The sequence below is a fragment of the Narcine bancroftii genome, chromosome 3 (assembly GCF_036971445.1).
Source record: "Narcine bancroftii isolate sNarBan1 chromosome 3, sNarBan1.hap1, whole genome shotgun sequence".
In the NCBI taxonomy this organism is placed as follows: domain Eukaryota; kingdom Metazoa; phylum Chordata; class Chondrichthyes; order Torpediniformes; family Narcinidae; genus Narcine; species Narcine bancroftii.
In genome coordinates, this window is record NC_091471.1 from 33,996,608 (window position 1) to 34,015,819 (window position 19,212).

Below are 19,212 nucleotides of genomic sequence, written 5' to 3' on the forward strand. Positions count from 1 at the left end.
ATACCCAATGGATGTCGATACAGCAGAGTAATCTCTCTATACCCAATGGATGTCGATACAGCAGAGTGATCTCTCTATACCCAATTGATGACGATACAGCAGAGTGATCTCTCTATACCCAATTGATGACGATACAGCAGAGTGATCTCTCTATACCCAATGGATGTCGATACAGCTGAGTGATCTCTCTATACCCAATGGATGTCGATACAGCAGAGTGATCTCTCTATACCCAATGGATGTCGATACAGCAGAGTGATCTCTCTATACCCAATGGATGTCGATACAGCAGAGTGATCTCTCTATACCCAATGGATGTCGATACAGCAGAGTAATCTCTCTATACCCAATGGATGACGATACAGCAGAGTGATTTCTCTATACCCAATGGATGTCGATACAGCAGAGTAATCTCTCTATACCCAATGGATGTCGATACAGCAGAGTGATCTCTCTATACCCAATGGATGACGATACAACAGAGTAATCTCTCTATACCCAATGGATGACGATACAGCAGAGTGATCTCTCTATACCCAATGGATGTCGATACAGCAGAGTAATCTCTCTATACCCAATGGATGTCGATACAGCAGAGTGATATCTCTATACCCAATGGATGACGATACAGCAGAGTAATCTCTCTATACCCAATGGATGTCGATACAGCAGAGTGATCTCTCTATACCCAATGGATGTCGATACAGCAGAGTAATCTCTCTATACCCAATGGATGTCGATACAGCAGAGTGATCTCTCTATATCCAATGGATGTCGATACAGCAGAGTAATCTCTCTATACCCAATGGATGTCGATACAGCAGAGTGATCTCTCTATACCCAATGGATGACGATACAGCAGAGTAATCTCTCTATACCCAATGGATGTCGATACAGCAGAGTGATCTTTCTATACCCAATCGATGTCGATACAGCAGAGTAATCTCTCTATACCCAATGGATGTCGATACAGCAGAGTGATCTCTCTATACCCAATGGATGTCGATACAGCAGAGTAATCTCTCAATACCCACTGGATGTCGATACAGCAGAGTGATCTCTCTATACCCAATGGATGTCGATACATCAGAGTGATCTCTCTATACCCAATGGACGTACATACAGCAGAGTGATCTCTCTATACCCAATGGAGGTCGATACAGCAGAGTAATCTCTCTATACCCATGGACGTACATACAGCAGAATAATCTCTCTATACCCAATGGATGTCGATACAGCAGAGTGATCTCTCTATACACAATGGATGTCGATACAGCAGAGTAATCTCTCTATACCCATGGACGTACATACAGCAGAGTGATCACTCTATACCCAATGGATGTCGATACAGCAGAGTGATCTCTCTATACCCAATGGATGTCTTTACAGCAGAGTAAACTCTCTATACCCAATGGATGTCGATACAGCAGAGTGATCTCTCTATACCCAATGGATGTCGATACAGCAGAGTAATCTCTCTATACCCAATAGATGTCGATACAGCAGAGTGATCTCTCTATACCCAATGGATGACGATACAGCAGGGTAATTTCTCTATACCCAATGGATGTCGATACAGCAGAATAATCTCTCTATACCCAATGGATGTCGATACAGCAGAGTAATCTCTCTATACCCAATGGATGTCGATACAGCAGAGTGATCTCTCTATACCCAATAGATGTCGATACAGCAGAGTAATCTCTCTATACCCAATGGATGTCGATACAGCAGAGTAATCTCTCTATACACAATGGATGTCGATACAGCAGAGTGATCTCTCTATACCCAATGGATGTCGATACAGCAGAGTGATCTCTCTATACCCAATGGATGACGATACAGCAGAGTAATCTCTCTATACCCAATGGATGTCGATACAGCAGAGTGATCTCTCTATACACAATGGATGTCGATACAGCAGAGTGATCTCTCTATACCCAATGGATGTCGATACAGCAGAGTGATCTCTCTATACCCAATGGATGTCGATACAGCAGATTGATCTCTCTATACCCAATGGATGTCGATACAGCAGAGTAATCTCTCTATACCCAATGGATGTCGATACAGCAGAGTGATCTCTCTATAGCCAATGCATGTCGATACAGCAGAGTGATCTCTCTATACCCAATGGATGACGATACAGCAGAGTAATCAATCTATACCCAATGGATGTCGATACAGCAGAGTGATCTCTCTATACCCAATGGATGTCGATACAGCAGAGTAATCCCTCTATACCCAATGGATGTCGATACAGCAGAGTGATCTCTCCATACCCAATGGATGACGATACACAGAGTAATCTCTCTATACCCAATGGATGACGATGCAGCAGAGTGATCTCTCTATACCCAATGGATGTCGATACAACAGAGTGATCTCTCTATACCCAATGGATGTCGATACAGCAGAGTGATCTCTCTATACCCAATGGATGTCGATACAGCAGAGTGATCTCTCTATACCCAATGGATGACGATACAGCAGATTAATCTCTCTATACCCAATGGATGTCGATACAGCAGAGTGATCTCTCTATACCCAATGGATGTCGATACAGCAGAGTAATCTCTCTATACCCAATGGATGTCGATACAGCAGAGTGATCTCTTTATACCCAATGGATGTCGATACAGCAGAGTAATCTCTCTATACCCAATGGATGTCGATACAGCAGAGTGATCTCTCTATACCCAATGGATGTCGATACAGCAGAGTGATCTCTCTATACCCAATGGATGTCGATACAGCAGGGTGATCTCTCTATACCCAATGGACGTACATACAGCAGAGTGATCACTCTATACCCAATGGATGTCGATACAGCAGAGTAATCTCTCTATACCCAATGGATGTCGATACAGCAGAGTGATCTCTCTTTACCCAATGGATGTCGATACAGCAGAGTAATCTCTCTATACCCAATGGATGTCGATACAGCAGAGTAATCTCTCTATACCCAATGGATGTCGATACAGCAGAGTGATCTCTATACACCCAATGGATGTTGATACAGCAGATTGATCTCTCTATACCCAATGGATGTCGATACAGCAGAGTAATCTCTCTATACCCAATGGATGTCGATACGGCAGAGTGATCTCTCTATACCCAATGGATGTCGATACAGCAGAGTAATCTCTCTATACCCAATGGATGTCGATACAGCAGAGTGATCTCTCTATACCCAATGGATGTCGATACAGCAGAGTAATCTCTCTATACCCAATAGATGTCGATACAGCAGAGTGATCTCTCTATACCCAATGGATGTCGATACAGCAGAGTAATCTCTCTATACCCAATAGATGTCGATACAGCAGATTGATCTCTCTATACCCAATGGATGTCGATACAGCAGAGTAATCTCTCTATACCCATGGACGTACATACAGCAGAGTAATCTCTCTATACCCAATGGATGTCGATACAGGAGAGTGATCTCTCTATACCCAATGGATGTCGATACAGCAGAGTGATCTCTCTATACCCAATGGATGTAGATACAGCAGAGTGATCTCTCTATACCCAATGGATGTCGATACAGCAGAGTGATCTCTCTATACCCAATGGATGTCTTTACAGCAGAGTAAACTCTCTATACCCAATGGATGTCGATACAGCAGAGTGATCTCTCTATACCCAATGGATGTCGATACAGCAGAGTAATCTCTCTATACCCAATGGATGTCGATACAGCAGAGTGATCTCTCTATACCCAATGGATGACGATACAGCAGAGTAATCTCTCTATACCCAATGGATGTCGATACAGCAGAGTAATCTCTCTATACCCAATGGATGTCGATACAGCAGAGTGATCTCTCTATACCCAATGGATGTCGATACAGCAGAGTTATCTCTCTATACCCAATGGATGTCGATACAGCAGAGTGATCTCTCTATACCCAATGGATGTCGATACAGCAGAGTAATCTCTCTATACCCAATGGATGTCGATACAGCAGAGTGATCTCTCTATACCCAATGGATGTCGATACAGCAGAGTAATCTCTCTATACCCAATGGATGTCGATACAGCAGAGTGATCTCTCTATACCCAATCGATGTCGATACAGCAGAGTAATCTCTCTATACCCAATGGATGTCGATACAGCAGAGTGATCTCTCTATACCCAATGGATGTCGATACAGCAGAGTAATCTCTCAATACCCAATGGATGTCGATACAGCAGAGTGATCTCTCTATACCCAATGGATGTCGATACATCAGAGTGATCTCTCTATACCCAATGGACGTACATACAGCAGAGTGATCTCTCTAAACCCAATGGAGGTCGATACAGCAGAGTAATCTCTCTATACCCATGGACGTACATACAGCAGAGTAATCTCTCTATACCCAATGGATGTCGATACAGCAGAGTGATCTCTCTATACACAATGGATTTCGATACAGCAGAGTAATCTCTCTATACCCATGGACGTACATACAGCAGAGTGATCACTCTATACCCAATGGATGTCGATACAGCAGAGTGATCTCTCTATACCCAATGGATGTCTTTACAGCAGAGTAAACTTTCTATACCCAATGGATGTCGATACAGCAGAGTGATCTCTCTATACCCAATGGATGTCGATACAGCAGAGTAATCTCTCTATACCCAATGGATGTCGATACAGCAGAGTGATCTCTCTATACCCAATGGATGACGATACAGCAGAGTAATCTCTCTATACCCAATGGATGTCGATACAGCAGAATAATCTCTCTATACCCAATGGATGTCGATACAGCAGAGAGATCTCTCTATACCCAATGGATGTCGATACAGCAGAGAGATCTCTCTATACCCAATAGATGTCGATACAGCAGAGTAATCTCTCTATACCCAATGGATGTCGATACAGCAGAGTAATCTCTCTATACCCAATGGATGTCGATACAGCAGAGTGATCTCTCTATACCCAATGGATGTCGATACAGCAGAGTGATCTCTCTATACCCAATGGATGACGATACAGCAGAGTAATCTCTCTATACCCAATGGATGTCGATACAGCAGAGTGATCTCTCTATACACAATGGATGTCGATGCAGCAGAGTGATCTCTCTATACCCAATGGATGTCGATACAGCAGAGTGATCTCTCTATACCCAATGGATGTCGATACAGCAGAGTGATCTCTCTATACCCAATGGATGTCGATACAGCAGAGTAATCTCTCTATACCCAATGGATGCCGATACAGCAGAGTGATCTCTCTATAGCCAATGCATGTCGATACAGCAGAGTGATCTCTCTATACCCAATGGATGACGATACAGCAGAGTAATCAATCTATACCCAATGGATGTCGATACAGCAGAGTGATCTCTCTATACCCAATGGATGTCGATACAGCAGAGTGATCTCTCTATACCAAATGGATGTCGATACAGCAGAGTGATCTCTCTATACCCAATGGATGACGATACAGCAGAGTGATCTCTCTATACCCAGTGGATGTCGATACAGCAGTGTAATCTCTCTATACCCAATGGATGTCGATACAGCAGAGTGATATCTCTATACCCAATGGATGACGATACAGCAGAGTAATCTCTCTATACCCAATGGATGTCGATACAGCAGAGTGATCTCTCTATACCCAATGGATGTCGATACAGCAGAGTTATCTCTCTATACCCAATGGATGTCGATACAGCAGAGTGATCTCTCTATACCCAATGGATGTCGATACAGCAGAGTAATCTCTCTATACCCAATGGATGTCGATACAGCAGAGTGATCTCTCTATACCCAATGGATGTCGATACAGCAGAGTAATCTCTCTATACCGAATGGATGTCGATACAGCAGAGTGATCTCTCTATACCCAATGGATGTCGATACAGCAGAGTGATCTCTCTATACCCAATGGATGTCGATACAGCAGAGTAATCTCTCTATACCCAATGGATGTCGATACAGCAGAGTGATCTCTCTATACCCAATGGATGTCGATACAGCAGAGTAATCTCTCTATACCCAATGGATGTCGATACAGCAGAGTGATCTCTCTATACCCAATGGATGTCGATACAGCAGAGTAATCTCTCTATACCGAATGGATGTCGATACAGCAGAGTTATCTCTCTATACCCAATGGATGTCGATACAGCAGAGTGATCTCTCTATACCCAATGGATGTCGATACAGCAGAGTAATCTCTCTATACCCAATGGATGTCGATACAGCAGAGTGATCTCTCTATACCCAATGGATGTCGATACAGCAGAGTAATCTCTCTATACCGAATGGATGTCGATACAGCAGAGTTATCTCTCTATACCCAATGGATGTCGATACAGCAGAGTGATCTCTCTATACCCAATGGATGTCGATACAGCAGAGTAATCTCTCTATACCCAATGGATGTCGATACAGCAGAGTGATCTCTCTATACCCAATCGATGTCGATACAGCAGAGTAATCTCTCTATACCCAATGGATGTCGATACAGCAGAGTGATCACTCTATACCCAATGGATGTCGATACAGCAGAGTAATCTCTCAATACCCAATGGATGTCGATACAGCAGAGTGATCTCTCTATACCCAATGGATGTCGATACATCAGAGTGATCTCTCTATACCCAATGGACTTACATACAGCAGAGTGATCTCTCTAAACCCAATGGAGGTCGATACAGCAGAGTAATCTCTCTATACCCATGGACGTACATACAGCAGAGTAATCTCTCTATACCCAATGGATGTCGATACAGCAGAGTGATCTCTCTATACACAATGGATTTCGATACAGCAGAGTAATCTCTCTATACCCATGGACGTACATACAGCAGAGTGATCACTCTATACCCAATGGATGTCGATACAGCAGAGTGATCTCTCTATACCCAATGGATGTCTTTACAGCAGAGTAAACTCTCTATACCCAATGGATGTCGATACAGCAGAGTGATCTCTCTATACCCAATGGATGTCGATACAGCAGAGTAATCTCTCTATACCCAATGGATGTTGATACAGCAGAGTGATCTCTCTATACCCAATGGATGACGATACAGCAGAGTAATCTCTCTATACCCAATGGATGTCGATACAGCAGAATAATCTCTCTATACCCAATGGATGTCGATACAGCAGAGTAATCTCTCTATACCCAATGGATGTCGATACAGCAGAGAGATCTCTCTATACCCAATAGATGTCGATACAGCAGAGTAATCTCTCTATACCCAATGGATGTCGATACAGCAGAGTAATCTCTCTATACCCAATGGATGTCGATACAGCAGAGTGATCTCTCTATACCCAATGGATGTCGATACAGCAGAGTGATCTCTCTATACCCAATGGATGACGATACAGCAGAGTAATCTCTCTATACCCAATGGATGTCGATACAGCAGAGTGATCTCTCTATACACAATGGATGTCGATGCAGCAGAGTGATCTCTCTATACCCAATGGATGTCGATACAGCAGAGTGATCTCTCTATACCCAATGGATGTCGATACAGCAGAGTGATCTCTCTATACCCAATGGATGTCGATACAGCAGAGTAATCTCTCTATACCCAATGGATGTCGATACAGCAGAGTGATCTCTCTATAGCCAATGCATGTCGATACAGCAGAGTGATCTCTCTATACCCAATGGATGACGATACAGCAGAGTAATCAATCTATACCCAATGGATGTCGATACAGCAGAGTGATCTCTCTATACCCAATGGATGTCGATACAGCAGAGTAATCTCTCTATACCCAATGGATGTCGATACAGCAGAGTGATCTCTCTATACCCAATGGATGACGATACACAGAGTAATCTCTCTATACCCAATGGATGACGATACAGCAGAGTGATCTCTCTATACCCAATGGATGTCGATACAACAGAGTAATCTCTCTATACCCAATGGATGTCGATACAGCAGAGTGATCTCTCTATACCCAATGGATGTCGATACAGCAGAGTGATCTCTCTATACCCAATGGATGACGATACAGCAGAGTAATCTCTCTATACCCAATGGATGTCGATACAGCAGAGTGATCTCTCTATACCCAATGGATGTCGATACAGCAGAGTAATCTCTCTATACCCAATGGATGTCGATACAGCAGAGTGATCTCTTTATACCCAATGGATGTCGATACAGCAGAGTAATTTCTCTATACCCAATGGATGTCGATACAGCAGAGTGATCTCTCTATACCCAATGGATGTCGATACAGCAGAGTGATCTCTCTATACCCAATGGATGTCGATACAGCAGGGTGATCTCTCTATACCCAATGGACGTACATACAGCAGAGTGATCACTCTATACCCAATGGATGTCGATACAGCATAGTAATCTCTCTATACCCAATGGATGTCGATACAGCAGAGTGATCTCTCTATACCCAATGGATGTCGATACAGCAGAGTAATCTCTCTATACCCAATGGATGTCGATACAGCAGAGTAATCTCTCTATACCCAATGGATGTCGATACAGCAGAGTGATCTCTCTACACCCAATGGATGTCGATACAGCAGATTGATCTCTCTATACCCAATGGATGTCGATACAGCAGAGTAATCTCTCTATACCCAATGGATGTCGATACGGCAGAGTGATCTCTCTATACCCAATGGATGTCGATACAGCAGAGTAATCTCTCTATACCCAATGGATGTCGATACAGCAGAGTGATCTCTCTATACCCAATGGATGTCGATACAGCAGAGTAATCTCTCTATACCCAATAGATGTCGATACAGCAGAGTGATCTCTCTATACCCAATGGATGTCGATACAGCAGAGTAATCTCTCTATACCCAATAGATGTCGATACAGCAGATTGATCTCTCTATACCCAATGGATGTCGATACAGCAGAGTAATCTCTGTATACCCATGGACGTACATACAGCAGAGTAATCTCTCTACACCCAATGGATGTCGATACAGGAGAGTGATCTCTCTATACCCAATGGATGTCGATACAGCAGAGTGATCTCTATATACCCAATGGATGTAGATACAGCAGAGTGATCTCTCTATACCCAATGGATGTCGATACAGCAGAGTGATCTCTCTATACCCAATGGATTTCTTTACAGCAGAGTAAACTCTCTATACCCAATGGATGTCGATACAGCAGAGTGATCTCTCTATACCCAATGGATGTCGATACAGCAGAGTAATCTCTCTATACCCAATAGATGTCGATACAGCAGAGTGATCTCTCTATACCCAATGGATGACGATACAGCAGAGTAATCTCTCTATACCCAATGGATGTCGATACAGCAGAATAATCTCTCTATACCCAATGGATGTCGATACAGCAGAGTAATCTCTCTATACCCAATGGATGTCGATACAGCAGAGAGATCTCTCTATACCCAATAGATGTCGATACAGCAGAGTAATCTCTCTATACCCAATGGATGTCGATACAGCAGAGTAATCTCTCTATACCCAATGGATGTCGATACAGCAGAGTGATCTCTCTATACCCAATGGATGTCGATACAGCAGAGTGATCTCTCTATACCCAATGGATGACGATACAACAGAGTAATCTCTCTATACCCAATGGATGTCGATACAGCAGAGTGATCTCTCTATACACAATGGATGTCGATGCAGCAGAGTGATCTCTCTATACCCAATGGATGTCGATACAGCAGAGTGATCTCTCTATACCCAACGGATGTTGATACAGCAGAGTAATCTCTCTATACCCAATGGATGTCGATACAGCAGAGTGATCTCTCTATAGCCAATGCATGTCGATACAGCAGAGTGATCTCTCTATACCCAATGGATGACGATACAGCAGAGTAATCAATCTATACCCAATGGATGTCGATACAGCAGAGTGATCTCTCTATACCCAATGGATGTCGATACAGCAGAGTAATCTCTCTATACCCAATGGATGTCGATACAGCAGAGTGATCTCTCTATACCCAATGGATGACGATACACAGAGTAATCTCTCTATACCCAATGGATGACGATACAGCAGAGTGATCTCTCTATACCCAATGGATGTCGATACAACAGAGTAATCTCTCTATACCCAATGGATGTCGATACAGCAGAGTGATCTCTCTATACCCAATGGATGTCGATACAGCAGAGTGATCTCTCTATACCCAATGGATGACGATACAGCAGAGTAATCTCTCTATACCCAATGGATGTCGATACAGCAGAGTGATCTCTCTATACCCAATGGATGTCGATACAGCAGAGTAATCTCTCTATACCCAATGGATGTCGATACAGCAGAGTGATCTCTTTATACCCAATGGATGTCGATACAGCAGAGTAATCTCTCTATACCCAATGGATGTCGATACAGCAGAGTGATCTCTCTATACCCAATGGATGTCGATACGGCAGAGTGATCTCTCTATACCCAATGGATGTCGATACAGCAGGGTGATCTCTCTATACCCAATGGACGTACATACAGCAGAGTGATCACTCTATACCCAATGGATGTCGATACAGCATAGTAATCTCTCTATACCCAATGGATGTCGATACAGCAGAGTGATCTCTCTATACCCAATGGATGTCGATACAGCAGAGTAATCTCTCTATACCCAATGGATGTCGATACAGCAGAGTAATCTCTCTATACCCAATGGATGTCGATACAGCAGAGTGATCTCTCTACACCCAATGGATGTCGATACAGCAGATTGATCTCTCTATACCCAATGGATGTCGATACAGCAGAGTAATCTCTCTATACCCAATGGATGTCGATACGGCAGAGTGATCTCTCTATACCCAATGGATGTCGATACAGCAGAGTAATCTCTCTATACCCAATGGATGTCGATACAGCAGAGTGATCTCTCTATACACAATGGATGTCGATACAGCAGAGTAATCTCTCTATACCCAATAGATGTCGATACAGCAGAGTGAACTCTCTATACCCAATGGATGTCGATACAGCAGAGTAATCTCTCTATACCCAATGGATGTCGATACAGCAGTGTGATCTCTCTATACCCAATGGATGTCGATACAGCAGAGTGATCTCTCTATACCCAATGGATGTCGATACAGCAGAGTGATCTCTCTATACCCAATGGATGACGATACAGCAGAGTGATCTCTCTATACCCAATGGATGTCGATACAGCAGAGTGATCTCTCTAAACACAATGGATGTCGATACAGCAGAGTGATCTCTCTATACCCAATGGATGTCGATACAGCAGAGTGATCTCTCTATACCCAATGGATGTCGATACAGCAGAGTGATCTCTCTATACCCAATGCATGTCGATACAGCAGAGTGATCTCTCTATACCCAATGGATGACGATACAGCAGAGTAATCACTCTATACACAATGGATGTCGATACAGCAGAGTGTTCTCTCTATACCCAATGGATGTCGATACAGCAGAGTAATCTCTCTATACCCAATGGATGTCGATACAGCAGAGTAATCTCTCTATACCCAATGGATGTCGATACAGCAGAGTGATCTCTCTATACCCAATCGATGTCGATACAGCAGAGTAATCTCTCTATACCCAATGGATGTCGATACAGCAGAGTGATCTCTCTATACCCAATGGATGTCGATACAGCAGAGTAATCTCTCAATACCCAATGGATGTCGATACAGCAGAGTGATCTCTCTATACCCAATGGATGTCGATACATCAGAGTGATCTCTCTATACCCAATGGACGTACATACAGCAGAGTGATCTCTCTAAACCCAATGGAGGTCGATACAGCAGAGTAATCTCTCTATACCCATGGACGTACATACAGCAGAGTAATCTCTCTATGCCCAATGGATGTCGATACAGCAGAGTGATCTCTCTATACACAATGGATTTCGATACAGCAGAGTAATCTCTCTATACCCATGGACGTACATACAGCAGAGTGATCACTCTATACCCAATGGATGTCGATACAGCAGAGTGATCTCTCTATACCCAATGGATGTCTTTACAGCAGAGTAAACTCTCTATACCCAATGGATGTCGATACAGCAGAGTGATCTCTCTATACCCAATGGATGTCGATACAGCAGAGTAATCTCTCTATACCCAATGGATGTCGATACAGCAGAGTGATCTCTCTATACCCAATGGATGACGATACAGCAGAGTAATCTCTCTATACCCAATGGATGTCGATACAGCAGAATAATCTCTCTATACCCAATGGATGTCGATACAGCAGAGAGATCTCTCTATACCCAATGGATGTCGATACAGCAGAGTAATCTCTCTATACCCAATGGATGTCAATACAGCAGAGTAATCTCTCTATACCCAATGGATGTCGATACAGCAGAGTAATCTCTCTATACCCAATGGATGTCGATACAGCAGAGTGATCTCTCTATACCCAATGGATGTCGATACAGCAGAGTGATCTCTCTATACCCAATGGATGACGATACAGCAGAGTAATCTCTCTATACCCAATGGATGTCGATACAGCAGAGTGATCTCTCTATACACAATGGATGTCGATGCAGCAGAGTGATCTCTCTATACCCAATGGATGTCGATACAGCAGAGTGATCTCTCTATACCCAATGGATGTCGATACAGCAGAGTGATCTCTCTATACCCAATGGATGTCGATACAGCAGAGTAATCTCTCTATACCCAATGGATGCCGATACAGCAGAGTGATCTCTCTATAGCCAATGCATGTCGATACAGCAGAGTGATCTCTCTATACCCAATGGATGACGATACAGCAGAGTAATCAATCTATACCCAATGGATGTCGATACAGCAGAGTGATCTCTCTATACCCAATGGATGTCGATACAGCAGAGTGATCTCTCTATACCAAATGGATGTCGATACAGCAGAGTGATCTCTCTATACCCAATGGATGACGATACAGCAGAGTGATCTCTCTATACCCAGTGGATGTCGATACAGCAGTGTAATCTCTCTATACCCAATGGATGTCGATACAGCAGAGTGATATCTCTATACCCAATGGATGACGATACAGCAGAGTAATCTCTCTATACCCAATGGATGTCGATACAGCAGAGTGATCTCTCTATACCCAATGGATGTCGATACAGCAGAGTTATCTCTCTATACCCAATGGATGTCGATACAGCAGAGTGATCTCTCTATACCCAATGGATGTCGATACAGCAGAGTAATCTCTCTATACCCAATGGATGTCGATACAGCAGAGTGATCTCTCTATACCCAATGGATGTCGATACAGCAGAGTAATCTCTCTATACCCAATGGATGTCGATACAGCAGAGTGATCTCTCTATACCCAATCGATGTCGATACAGCAGAGTAATCTCTCTATACCCAATGGATGTCGATACAGCAGAGTGATCACTCTATACCCAATGGATGTCTATACAGCAGAGTAATCTCTCAATACCCAATGGATGTCGATACAGCAGAGTGATCTCTCTATACCCAATGGATGTCGATACATCAGAGTGATCTCTCTATACCCAATGGACGTACATACAGCAGAGTGATCTCTCTAAACCCAATGGAGATCGATACAGCAGAGTAATCTCTCTATACCCATGGACGTACATACAGCAGAGTAATCTCTCTATACCCAATGGATGTCGATACAGCAGAGTGATCTCTCTATACACAATGGATTTCGATACAGCAGAGTAATCTCTCTATACCCATGGACGTACATACAGCAGAGTGATCACTCTATACCCAATGGATGTCGATACAGCAGAGTAAACTCTCTATACCCAATGGATGTCGATACAGCAGAGTGATCTCTCTATACCCAATGTATGTCGATACAGCAGAGTAATCTCTCTATACCCAATGGATGTTGATACAGCAGAGTGATCTCTCTATACCCAATGGATGACGATACAGCAGAGTAATCTCTCTATACCCAATGGATGTCGATACAGCAGAATAATCTCTCTATACCCAATGGATGTCGATACAGCAGAGTAATCTCTCTATACCCAATGGATGTCGATACAGCAGAGAGATCTCTCTATACCCAATAGATGTCGATACAGCAGAGTAATCTCTCTATACCCAATGGATGTCGATACAGCAGAGTAATCTCTCTATACCCAATGGATGTCGATACAGCAGAGTGATCTCTCTATACCCAATGGATGTCGATACAGCAGAGTGATCTCTCTATACCCAATGGATGACGATACAGCAGAGTAATCTCTCTATACCCAATGGATGTCGATACAGCAGAGTGATCTCTCTATACACAATGGATGTCGATGCAGCAGAGTGATCTCTCTATACCCAATGGATGTCGATACAGCAGAGTGATCTCTCTATACCCAATGGATGTCGATACAGCAGAGTGATCTCTCTATACCCAATGGATGTCGATACAGCAGAGTAATCTCTCTATACCCAATGGATGTCGATACAGCAGAGTGATCTCTCTATAGCCAATGCATGTCGATACAGCAGAGTGATCTCTCTATACCCAATGGATGACGATACAGCAGAGTAATCAATCTATACCCAATGGATGTCGATACAGCAGAGTGATCTCTCTATACCCAATGGATGTCGATACAGCAGAGTAATCTCTCTATACCCAATGGATGTCGATACAGCAGAGTGATCTCTCTATACCCAATGGATGACGATACACAGAGTAATCTCTCTATACCCAATGGATGACGATACAGCAGAGTGATCTCTCTATACCCAATGGATGTCGATACAACAGAGTAATCTCTCTATACCCAATGGATGTCGATACAGCAGAGTGATCTCTCTATACCCAATGGATGTCGATACAGCAGAGTGATCTCTCTATACCCAATGGATGACGATACAGCAGAGTAATCTCTCTATACCCAATGGATGTCGATACAGCAGAGTGATCTCTCTATACCCAATGGATGTCGATACAGCAGAGTAATCTCTCTATACCCAATGGATGTCGATACAGCAGAGTGATCTCTTTATACCCAATGGATGTCGATACAGCAGAGTAATTTCTCTATACCCAATGGATGTCGATACAGCAGAGTGATCTCTCTATACCCAATGGATGTCGATACAGCAGAGTGATCTCTCTATACCCAATGGATGTCGATACAGCAGGGTGATCTCTCTATACCCAATGGACGTACATACAGCAGAGTGATCACTCTATACCCAATGGACGTCGATACAGCATAGTAATCTCTCTATACCCAATGGATGTCGATACAGCAGAGTGATCTCTCTATACCCAATGGATGTCGATACAGCAGAGTGATCTCTCTATACCCAATGGATGTCGATACAGCAGAGTAATCTCTCTATACCCAATAGATGTCGATACAGCAGATTGATCTCTCTATACCCAATGGATGTCGATACAGCAGAGTAATCTCTGTATACCCATGGACGTACATACAGCAGAGTAATCTCTCTACACCCAATGGATGTCGATACAGGAGAGTGATCTCTCTATACCCAATGGATGTCGATACAGCAGAGTGATCTCTATATACCCAATGGATGTAGATACAGCAGAGTGATCTCTCTATACCCAATGGATGTCGATACAGCAGAGTGATCTCTCTATACCCAATGGATTTCTTTACAGCAGAGTAAACTCTCTATACCCAATGGATGTCGATACAGCAGAGTGATCTCTCTATACCCAATGGATGTCGATACAGCAGAGTAATCTCTCTATACCCAATAGATGTCGATACAGCAGAGTGATCTCTCTATACCCAATGGATGACGATACAGCAGAGTAATCTCTCTATACCCAATGGATGTCGATACAGCAGAATAATCTCTCTATACCCAATGGATGTCGATACAGCAGAGTAATCTCTCTATACCCAATGGATGTCGATACAGCAGAGAGATCTCTCTATACCCAATAGATGTCGATACAGCAGAGTAATCTCTCTATACCCAATGGATGTCGATACAGCAGAGTAATCTCTCTATACCCAATGGATGTCGATACAGCAGAGTGATCTCTCTATACCCAATGGATGTCGATACAGCAGAGTGATCTCTCTATACCCAATGGATGACGATACAACAGAGTAATCTCTCTATACCCAATGGATGTCGATACAGCAGAGTGATCTCTCTATACACAATGGATGTCGATGCAGCAGAGTGATCTCTCTATACCCAATGGATGTCGATACAGCAGAGTGATCTCTCTATACCCAACGGATGTTGATACAGCAGAGTAATCTCTCTATACCCAATGGATGTCGATACAGCAGAGTGATCTCTCTATAGCCAATGCATGTCGATACAGCAGAGTGATCTCTCTATACCCAATGGATGACGATACAGCAGAGTAATCAATCTATACCCAATGGATGTCGATACAGCAGAGTGATCTCTCTATACCCAATGGATGTCGATACAGCAGAGTAATCTCTCTATACCCAATGGATGTCGATACAGCAGAGTGATCTCTCTATACCCAATGGATGACGATACACAGAGTAATCTCTCTATACCCAATGGATGACGATACAGCAGAGTGATCTCTCTATACCCAATGGATGTCGATACAACAGAGTAATCTCTCTATACCCAATGGATGTCGATACAGCAGAGTGATCTCTCTATACCCAATGGATGTCGATACAGCAGAGTGATCTCTCTATACCCAATGGATGACGATACAGCAGAGTAATCTCTCTATACCCAATGGATGTCGATACAGCAGAGTGATCTCTCTATACCCAATGGATGTCGATACAGCAGAGTAATCTCTCTATACCCAATGGATGTCGATACAGCAGAGTGATCTCTTTATACCCAATGGATGTCGATACAGCAGAGTAATCTCTCTATACCCAATGGATGTCGATACAGCAGAGTGATCTCTCTATACCCAATGGATGTCGATACGGCAGAGTGATCTCTCTATACCCAATGGATGTCGATACAGCAGGGTGATCTCTCTATACCCAATGGACGTACATACAGCAGAGTGATCACTCTATACCCAATGGATGTCGATACAGCATAGTAATCTCTCTATACCCAATGGATGTCGATACAGCAGAGTGATCTCTCTATACCCAATGGATGTCGATACAGCAGAGTAATCTCTCTATACCCAATGGATGTCGATACAGCAGAGTAATCTCTCTATACCCAATGGATGTCGATACAGCAGAGTGATCTCTCTACACCCAATGGATGTCGATACAGCAGATTGATCTCTCTATACCCAATGGATGTCGATACAGCAGAGTAATCTCTCTATACCCAATGGATGTCGATACGGCAGAGTGATCTCTCTATACCCAATGGATGTCGATACAGCAGAGTAATCTCTCTATACCCAATGGATGTCGATACAGCAGAGTGATCTCTCTATACACAATGGATGTCGATACAGCAGAGTAATCTCTCTATACCCAATAGATGTCGATACAGCAGAGTGAACTCTCTATACCCAATGGATGTCGATACAGCAGAGTAATCTCTCTATACCCAATGGATGTCGATACAGCAGAGTAATCTCTCTATACCCAATGGATGTCGATACAGCAGAGTGATCTCTCTATACCCAATGGATGTCGATACAGCAGAGTGATCTCTCTATACCCAATGGATGACGATACAGCAGAGTGATCTCTCTATACCCAATGGATGTCGATACAGCAGAGTGATCTCTCTAAACACAATGGATGTCGATACAGCAGAGTGATCTCTCTATACCCAATGGATGTCGATACAGCAGAGTGATCTCTCTATACCCAATGGATGTCGATACAGCAGAGTGATCTCTCTATACCCAATGGATGTCGATACAGCAGTGTGATCTCTCTATACCCAATGCATGTCGATACAGCAGAGTGATCTCTCTATACCCAATGGATGACGATACAGCAGAGTAATCACTCTATACACAATGGATGTCGATACAGCAGAGTGTTCTCTCTATACCCAATGGATGTCGATACAGCAGAGTAATCTCTCTATACCCAATGGATGTCGATACAGCAGAGTAATCTCTCTATACCCAATGGATGACGATACAGCAGAGTAATCTCTCTATACCCAATGGATGACGATACAGCAGAGTGATCTCTCTATACCCAATGGATGTCGATACAGCAGAGTAATCTCTCTATACCCAATGGATGTCGATACAGCAGAGTGATCTCTCTATACCCAATGGATGTCGATACAGCAGAGTGATCTCTCTATACCCAATGGATGACGATACAGCAGAGTAATCTCTCTATACCCAATGGATGTCGATACAGCAGAGTGATCTCTCCATACCCAATGGATGTCTTTACAGCAGAGTAAACTCTCTATACCCAATGGATGTCGATACAGCAGAGTGATCTCTCTATACCCAATGGATGTCGATACAGCAGAGAAATCTCTCTATACCCAATGGATGTCGATACAGCAGAGTGATCTCTCTATACCCAATGGATGACGATACAGCAGAGTAATCTCTCTATACCCAATGGATGTCGATACAGCAGAATAATCTCTCTATACCCAATGGATGTCGATACAGCAGAGTAATCTCTCTATACCCAATGGATGTCGATACAGCAGAGTGATCTCTCTATACCCAATAGATGTCGATACAGCAGAGTAATCTCTCTATACCCAATGGATGTCGATACAGCAGAGTAATCTCTCTATACCCAATGCATGTCGATACAGCAGAGTGATCTCTCTATACCCAATGGATGTCGATACAGCAGAGTGATCTCTCTATACCCAATGGATGACGATACAGCAGAGTGATCTCTCTATACCCAATGGATGTCGATACAGCAGAGTGATCTCTCTATACACAATGGATGTCGATACAGCAGAGTGATCTCTCTATAACCAATGGATGTCGATACAGCAGAGTGATCTCTCTATACCCAATGGATGTCGATACAGCAGAGTGATCTCTCTATACCCAATGGATGTCGATACAGCAGAGTAATCTCTCTATACACAATGGATGTCGATACAGCAGAGTGATCTCTCTATACCCAATGCATGTCGATACAGCAGAGTGATCTCTCTATACCCAATGGATGACGATACAGCAGAGTGATCTCTCTATACACAATGGATGTCGATACAGCAGAGTGATCTCTCTATACCCAATGCATGTCGATACAGCAGAGTGATCTCTCTATACACAATGGATGTCGATACAGCAGAGTGTTCTCTCTATACCCAATGGATGTCGATACAGCAGAGTGATCTCTCTAT